The 9,279-nt window shown below is 33.8% G+C and overlaps 1 non-coding gene across 1 annotated transcript; it reads left to right on the plus strand.

The window, feature by feature from the left end:
* Positions 1–6,232: 6,232 nt before the first annotated feature.
* LOC113776633 lies at positions 6,233–6,339 on the plus strand. Its single transcript, XR_003469121.1, has one exon. It is a non-coding gene; the product is annotated as a small nucleolar RNA R71 (small nucleolar RNA).
* Positions 6,340–9,279: the final 2,940 nt, after the last annotated feature.

The following is a 9,279-nucleotide window of genomic DNA, read 5'->3' on the forward strand; positions in this document are numbered from 1 at the left end:
GAATGACTGTAAAATTGCCAAAGATTGTAAACGTTACTAATTTACTCAAAATAGATAACAATTATATTCCAATCAGTGAAATTAGCGTTAATCATGATTATAGCAATCGGTAATTAACAACAATACTGCGCAATTAACTATAATCATGGTTAAACAAAAATTATCCTAATAACTCACAAAATCATCCAAATTTCTCCCTGTACATAATGCACATGCTAAAATGTCATCAACCAATCATTTTATACCATAATCATTGATCACCAATGGCTTAAAAATATTTCACACCAACTTACTAATTTTAGCCAAATCTAGCAATTTAAAAATTTAAAGAACTATTAATCATCAATTTACTACATTTGAACATGTAAACATACTTAAACAACCTTAAGAAGTATAATAGAGGCCAGAAACAACAATATATATCATCAAAAATTCGGAATTAAAAGATGTTAGAAAACTCAGGAAATTGAAAAATATAAACTTCCAAAATACGAAGATTTAATGAAAAAAACTTACCTCAATCACATAAAAGGATGTTTGGTAATGCTAAATATGTGAAAATCCCTATGAAACACCCTCCAATTGACCTCTAATTGAAGAAATTAACAACTAGAAACCTTAGCCTTCAATCTCCTTAAAATCGATTTTTAAGATGTTTTCGTTGGATTTTAATCGGTTAGAAAGGTTATATGATGCTCAATAGGTGTTGGATTGATGATTTTTAGCCAAGATATGGAGCAAAAATGGAGTTTTGTGAATTGTGTGTGAGAGGAGAAGAGAAAACATGAGTAGAAGCAGTGTAAGAATGAAAAATTGCAGTTCGCGTATTCGCTTTTATGCTCGAGGACTCAATACGCGACCATAATACGCGACTTGCTAATGGCATATTATGCTTTATAGATGCGGATTGTAATACGCGACCAGTGAATACGCGACGTCATGGTCACGTATTTCTGGTGATCGCATATTCTTCTTTTCAGATGCGGATTGTAATACACGATTAGTGAATACGCGATGATGGGGTCGTGTATTTCTAGTGATCGTGTATTCTCCCTTGCAGGTGCAGAATGCAATACGCGATCTTTAATACGCGACTTCAAGGTCACGTATTGGGTCGCACTTTCTGCTTTTCTGTAGTTTTTCTGCAGAAATTCATACTTAACCAACTTTTCGACTATTACCCACAAGAACTCAAAATGCATATTAAACCATTCTTTTGTCAATTTTAACATTGCACGCACATGTAAAATGGTAAAAACATGCATTTTACTCCTTTTAACGAATCGAAAACACCTTTAACACAAATCGAGGGGTTAAGTTCGTCGATCAAATTTTGTCTTTTCCATCTTGAATGGTCATCCTTGCTTCCGTTTGTCGAACCCATAGCACAAAAAAAAAATAAACTAACTTAATTATGTGTTAAATATAAAATCATACCAAATTAACATTTTTAACAAAAACATTAGATTACCTCCCAACTAACGCTTTTGTTTATAGTTGTTGGCTCGACTCAAAAGGTTTGGATCTTTAAGTTGAAGAAGAGTCATCCAAATGACATATGAGTCATTTGGGAACGATTTCACCCGCCAAGTAGGGTTTAAATCTTTATCCGTTGACCTTGAATCGTTCATTTCTTACATTAACTACTTCAACGGCTCTATAAGGAAACACTTGCATGACTTCAAAAGGTCCCGACCACCTTGACTTTAGTTTTCCGGGAAACAACCTAAGGTATGAGTTATATAATAGCACTTTTTGCCCCACCTCAATTGTTTGAGTACGAGATGTTTATCATGCCAATATTTGACTTTCTCCTTATAGATTTTTGTATTCTCGTAAGCATATAGTCGGTGTTCTTCTAGCTCGCTCAGCTCAAGTAGTCTCCTCCCACCTGTAAGACATAAATCTAAGTTAATCGCTTTAATTGCCCAATATGTTTTATGTTCAATCTCTACAGGCAAATGACAAGTTTTTTCAAATACTAATCAATATGGCGACATCCCCAAAGGTGTCTTAAATGTTGTTTCGCCCAAAGGTGTCTTAAATACTAATCGAGATGTTTCGCCCAATACTTCCTTGATTTATTCACCGTTTTCTCCAAGATGAGCTTGATCTCTCGGTTGGCTAACTCAACTTGTCCGTTTGCTTGTGGGTGGTATGGTAGTGATGTCTTGTGCCTACAACCATACTTAAGCAATAAAGAGTTAATTTGATTATTACAAAATGCTTTCTTTCATCGCTTACTATGACCTTAGGAATATCAAACCGATAAAAAATATTCTTTTTGAGGAACCGAAATACAATCTTAGAGTCATTAGTAGGTGAAGCGATTGCCTCCACCCATTTAGAAACATAATCTATTACTACTAAGATGTATTATTAAAAGGACTAGAAAATAGTCCTATAAAATTCATCCCCCAAATATCAAATAATTCAACTTCTAAGAAAGTAGTAAGGAGCATTTTATTTTTTTCTTGAGATATTCCCAGTTCTGTGGCATGCATCACAACTTTTAACATATTTCCTAATATCTCGGTACATTTTTTGCCAATAAAATCCCGATTGCCATACCTTTGTCACCGTTTTCGAAGTGCTAAAATGATCACCCGTTTCTAGATTATGCTAATGATATAAAATATTATGTACCTCATTTTCGGGAATACATCTACGCACCATACCATCGGCACAATGTCTATAAATCAATGGTTCCTCCCAAAAGTAACTTTTCACATCTTGCAAGAATTTCTTCTTTTGATGATAGTTAAAATCCTTTGGTATCACTCCACTTACCAAATAATTAATGAAATTCGCATACCATGGAGAATTGACAATGGTTAGGACAAATTCATCCGAAAAATTCTTTTGAATGGGAATTTGATCGCTGATTGGGATATATTCCAGTCGTGATAGATGATCTGCCACAAGATTCTCCGATCCCTTTTTGTGCCTTATCTCCACATCAAATTCCTGCAACAAAAGAATCCACCGAATTAGCCGAGGTTTCGCGTCTTTCTTATGTAGCAAATATTTGAGAGTCGAATGATCCGTATAAATGATAACTTTAAATCCTACTAAATAAGATCTAAATTTATCTAAAACAAATATCACCGCCAATATCTCCTTTTTCGTTGTTGCATAATTGAGTTGTGCCTCATTTAGTAATTTGCTCGCATAGTAAATGGCGTGTAACCTTCCTTCCTTTCTTTGCCCTAAAATCGCTCCAACCGCATAGTCACTTGCATTGCACATCAATTCAAATAGTAGCGACCAATCCGGTGAAGTTATAATTGGGGTCGAAATCAATTCCTTCTTCAACCTTTCAAAAGCAACCAAACAACTGTCATCAAATTGAAAAGGGATATCTTTACATAATAAATCATACAATGACTTTGTTATTTTAGAAAAATCCTTAATAAAACGTCTATAAAAGCATGCATGTCTTAGAAAACTTCTTATCCCCTTGACATTGCTTGGAGGAGGCATTCGCTCGATGACTTCAATTTTTGCCTTATCACCTCAATTCCCTTAGAGGAAATCTTGTGCCCTAAAACGATTCCTTCTCGCATCATGAAATGGCATTTCTCCCAATTTAGCACAAAATTTGTCTCCTCATATCTTTGCAAAAATCAAATCCAAATTATGAAGACAATGGTCAAAAGATGAGCTATATACCAAAAAATTATCCATAAATATCTCCATAATTTTCTCAATATAATCAGAAAATATGGCCATCATGCAACGTTGAAAAGTAGTAGGGGCGTTGCATAGGTCAAATGGCATCCTTCTAAACGCAAAAATGCCATAAAGACAAGTAAACATGGTCTTTTCTTGATCCTCCGGAGTTATAACTATTTGGTTATATCTTGAAAAATCATCAAGAAAATAGTAAAATTCATAACTGGCTATTCGTTCCAATAATTGATCAAAAAAGGGTAAAAGAAAGTGGTTTTATCTTGTAACCGCATTTAATTTGCAATAATCAATACACACTCTCCACACAACCATAAACTGAGATGGAATCATCTCATCATTTTTGCCTGTAATTATAGTGATTTTATCTTGTTTTGGTACAACATGAATTGGACTAATCAAAATACTATTGAAAATAGGAAAGATTATACCTGCGTCGAGCCATTTAAGAATTTCATTTCTTACCAGCTCTTTCATATTTGAATTGATCTTCTTTGCGTTTCCACCACCGGTTTGTAATTATCCTCTAATAGAATGTGGTGCATACATATAGAAGGACTTATGCCCTTAATGTCTGAAATTGTCCATCCAATTGCCTTCTTATACCTTCTTAAAACTCTTAGCAATTTTGCACATTGCTCTTCATCTAGGTGAGCACTAACAATGACCGGTAAAATATTATTTTCTCCAAGAAACTCGTACCTTAGATGAATTGGAAGTGGTTTGAACTCTAATTTTAGAGATTCAATCTCCAAAGGTGGTGGTAACCCTTTTTTTTGGCCAAAACTTTCATAGACATTACCCCTTTTATAGGGTGCTTGAAATCCAAATATTTGGCCAATTCTTCAATCTCTTCACAATCTCCCTCTTGCATGTCTAAATTCAATAAACAAAACTCAAAAGGGTCGAAGTCAAAATTGACTCGGCTCATCTCTTGGGTTAGTTTATCAATGATGCCAATAGAGCAAGAATGATCGGTAAAAGAATGGTATTTTTTTATTTCATTCAAATTGAACTTTACCTCTTTTTCACCTACTTGAAATTTAAGTTTATCATTTTTGACATCAATAATAGTACTTGCAATTGCTAGAAATGGTCTACAAAAAATAATTGGTATAGACATATTTTCTTCCATATCTAAGACACAAAATTCACGGAAATGATGAATTTTTAAACTTTAATTAATACATTCTCCAACACTCCCAATGGATATCTAATAGACTCATCCGCTAGTTGCAAGGTAATATTAGGGCGTTTAAACTCATGCAAACCTAATTGTTTAGTCACCGTTAAAGGAATTAATGATACACTAGTACCAAGGTCACATAATGCTTTAGAAAACTCGATGTTACTAATAGTGCAAGGTATAGAAAAACTCTTCGGATCCTTCAATTTCGGTGGTAGGTTGTTTTGTATGATAGCACTGCACTCCTCCGTTAATGCTATTGTTTCGCAATCCTCCAATTTCTTTTTTCATGTCATGATCTCCTTGAGAAATTTTGCATACGAAGGAATCTGCAAAATAGCATCGACAAAAGGGATATTAATGTGCAATTATTTGAAAATTCTAACAAATTTTTGAAAATCTTTATTGAACTTATTTGGCTTGAATCTTTGGGGAAATGAGACTGTAGGAGGTATTGAAATGGTAGTGGAAAATGATGGTTGATCTTCTCTTGGTTCCTCCCGACTATCTTCCTCCACACTTGCCTCTTGGTTTCTCCTCTTTTCGTCTTATTTTTCACTCTCATTTTTCTCCCCTTCAAGCACTGGAGGATCCTCTAATTGTTTACTATTACGAAAAGTAATGACCTTGACATGCTCCTTGGGATTCACCTTCGTTTTATTAGGTAATTTTTCTTGATTTCTATTATTTAAAGAACTAGTAATTTGGTCAATTTGGACCTCAACATTCCTATACATTGTAGTAAGTTGGTTCAATCTTCCTTCTACTCCCTCAAACATATCCGAAATAACCTTAGCAAGTTTTTCCACCGCGATCTCCTAACCCGGTTTAGTTTCCGTTTGTGGTTGCCTTTGTTGGAATCCCGACGGATTGGTTGGCCTTTGTTAATTGTCTTGATCTTTTCATCCAAAACTTGGACGATTTCTCCACCCCGGATTGTAAGTGTTTGAGTAGGGGTTATTTTGAGCATTTCGATTGTAGTTGTTGACAAACTGTACCTACTCAAAATCAATACAATCATTAGTATCATGTTCACCTCCACATATTAAACAACAAGCCACATGTGCATTAGATGAATTTGGACCAACTTCGACTTGTCTATTAAGTAACTTCACCACATTGTTCATTTGGACACTCAACATGTTGAGAGTGTCCATTTCAATCATACCCGCATGGCATCTCGAATTACCTCTCTCATTGGCCCATTGGTAGTTGTTTGCAGCCATTTTTTCTATCAAACTTTGGATTTCTTGGGGTGATTTATCCATTAAATCTCCACCTGCAGCTGCATCAATAGTAGTTTTTGTAGAAAAAAATAAACCATTATAGAAAATTTGTACGATTAGCCAATTGAAAAATCTATGATGTGGACATTTTCGAAACAAATTTCTAAATCTTTCTCATGCCTCGTATGATTATTCGCCCTCTTGTTGGTTAAAACTAGTGATATCCATTATAAGTTTAGCCGTCTTACTTGGTGAAAAGTACTTATTCAAAAATAGTCGTGATAAATCATCCCATGTGGTAAAAGTGTTGGGAGCATGAGAGTGTAGCCAAATTTTAGCATTATCTCTCAATGAAAATGGGAACAACATTAGCCTTATAGCATCATCACTAACTCCATTCATTTTAATTGTATCACATATCTCCAAAAATGTGGCTAAATGTGCATTTGGATCCTCTACGGCATTACCTCTAAATTGAGATTATTGAACCATTTGGATTAATGATGGTTTAATCTCAAAATTGTTAGCGTTTACCGTCAGCCGCACTATACTTGTTTGGGATCCTTAAGTTCCTGGTAGAGCAAAATCCCTCAGAACTCGCCTATTTGTTTTGTTCTCCGTCATTTTTTCTTCAAAAGATAGCTCTGTTGCAATTTCCTCTATTGGTTGAATCTCTTCTTCTTTTTGTTGTGGTGTACACCTTCTTTGTCTATGTAGTATTTTTTCAATTTTCGGATCAAAAGGTGCTACTACACGTAAAACTTGGTGCATACACTACAAAAATGAAGAATAGAGACAATGTAGTAATTATATTACAAAAATAAATAAAAATTCAATCCAAAATATTAACAAGAATTTTCACTACACTAATATCAACAAAACTAATATAAAGGTCCAAATTAATAAAGTTTGTTAGGTCCTAATATTGTTGTTCCTCAACAGTGATGCCAAAAACTTGACGGATTTTTTATATAAGTACAAGTTTAATTTCGAATTTTACATATTTAGACTGCAAGTATACAGGTCAATTTAGTGTTTTGGGCAAATATCGGGTCGATCCCACAGAGAGCGATGTTATCAAGTATTAGGTACTCACTTACTCTATTATTTAGACTACAATCAATTTAAGTAAGAGAATCTATAATTACTACTACCTACAAATCTTAACTAGACAATTGTAAGATAACAAATGGAGAAAATTCACAAATTACTTGAGTTTAGGGATGTAGATTCCACTTATGGCATAAGCAACACAAATGAATAGATTTATCTCTTGTTACAAATCTTGTTTAATTAGGGATTCATTTTCAATATTACCAAATCTCATTCTCATGATGAAATGGCCTAGATGTAGTCTAGTTATCCCTATTCTCATGGTAAATAACTAGATCTACTCTTGTTTCCTTCATGAAATGCAAGTTAATCTACTTAAGTGTACCTCTATTCTCATGGGTCTACACATCAAGTTCTACTCATATTGTTCCATCATTATTACCAACTTTCATTGAATAATAACAACTAAGACCTTGCTATTGGTGATCAAGCAACAACAAGTGATAAGCATGCACAAGTAGACAAGTTAATACAAGATGTAACAAGTGTAAATCATGTCTACTTCATATCAAATAGGTATAAGTTTCATCTACTCAATAGATCTAGAAATTTAGTTACTCATGTAAGATATAACAAGTAAGCTCATAGTTTCATTGCATAAACACATCATGAATCATAAGTAAAAGATAGATTAAAGAAAGCTTAGCCAAGGTTAATGAAGAAGCTCCCAATGATCTTCAATTTCTTCAACAAAATGGTGTACAATGAAGTCTCCAATTATTCTCCACAAAAACTCCTAACTAGAGAGAACAAGACAAGACTCATTCTTAGTTCTATCTAAAATCTGATATGAATTCCTTCTAATATGTTCTACTCTCCTCTTCTAATGATTCTAACATCTAATTGTCAAGAGAATAAAAAATGTGGGCTTTGGACAAGACATAAAGCTCGTTTCCTCTTCCTTTTTGCATCAGAAGCATGTGTAGCCGAAATTCTCTTTCCAACTATAGCTGGAAAGTAGTGTAAAAACAAGACAAGTGGCTGAACAAATTGTAGAAATCAGGCTACAATACATGACTTGAGAATACACGACTTGAGCCCGCGTATTGCCAAGTCGCGTATTCAATTCTGTGCACTTGACTCCAATTTAATTGTTATTCTCTCAATGATAGACGCCGAACTAACTGTTGAGCAAAACATGAAAGTTGTAGCTCTTTGAGTTAACTTTCCAATACTTCAAGAATCATCTGATTTGGATCTCCATGAATCAAGATATGATCAAAATACTATCAACTGGTCAATCCCCTATTTCAACTCTCGACCATACAAATCAGTTTCTGTGTTTTGACTTTTTGGCTAGGAAAACAACTGAATTGGATTTTGATGTTTTCATCCCAAATGTAGATCTATCTCTTAGATTCAAAATGGTATAAAAATTATCTCGATCCAATGTGTGTAGCTCAAGATACAGCCGAAATACGAAGATGCATCAAAACTATCTTCACTTGCATTTCTTCAATTGGATGTTTTGCTCTTCATGTCTTCTTAAAACCTCTTTCAATCAGCAATTATCATCCAATTGTCTTCTCAATTTATGTCATTTGATGATTGATTCATTAAACCTGCAAAAACATGAAATTTTTACCATAAAAATTCATAGAAATGTAATGTTTGCCATTTAAACCATAAAATGCATATCTTTACCAAAATCCTAGTTAATTAGTTATAAAACTAGTTAAAACATACCAAAATTAACTAATAAAACATACTAAAAATACGTAAAATATATATTTGCCACGTATTCTCTTTTGTTTTCTGTAACTTACTCATCAACTTGCTCGACTTTCACATAACTTTTTCCATTCAATTTCAACTATCAATTTCGACTATACCTTATCAAGAAAATGGTGGAAAGTTGAAAAACAACTCATGGGAGTTTCAACAGTAAAAAATGACAAGTAGAAACAACTCATTCGGCTCTTGAATTCTCTATAAATAGCAGCTTTTGGAGATTATTTTCAAAACTTTGGAAGGCTAGAGAAACTCACCAAAAATGTAGATTTTACGAGAGTTTCCTTAGTTTATTAGTTAAGATAGTATAGAGTAGTTAGTATATGTTATCCT

This window comes from Coffea eugenioides, chromosome 6 (genome assembly GCF_003713205.1).
Source record: "Coffea eugenioides isolate CCC68of chromosome 6, Ceug_1.0, whole genome shotgun sequence".
In the NCBI taxonomy this organism is placed as follows: Eukaryota; Viridiplantae; Streptophyta; class Magnoliopsida; order Gentianales; family Rubiaceae; genus Coffea; species Coffea eugenioides.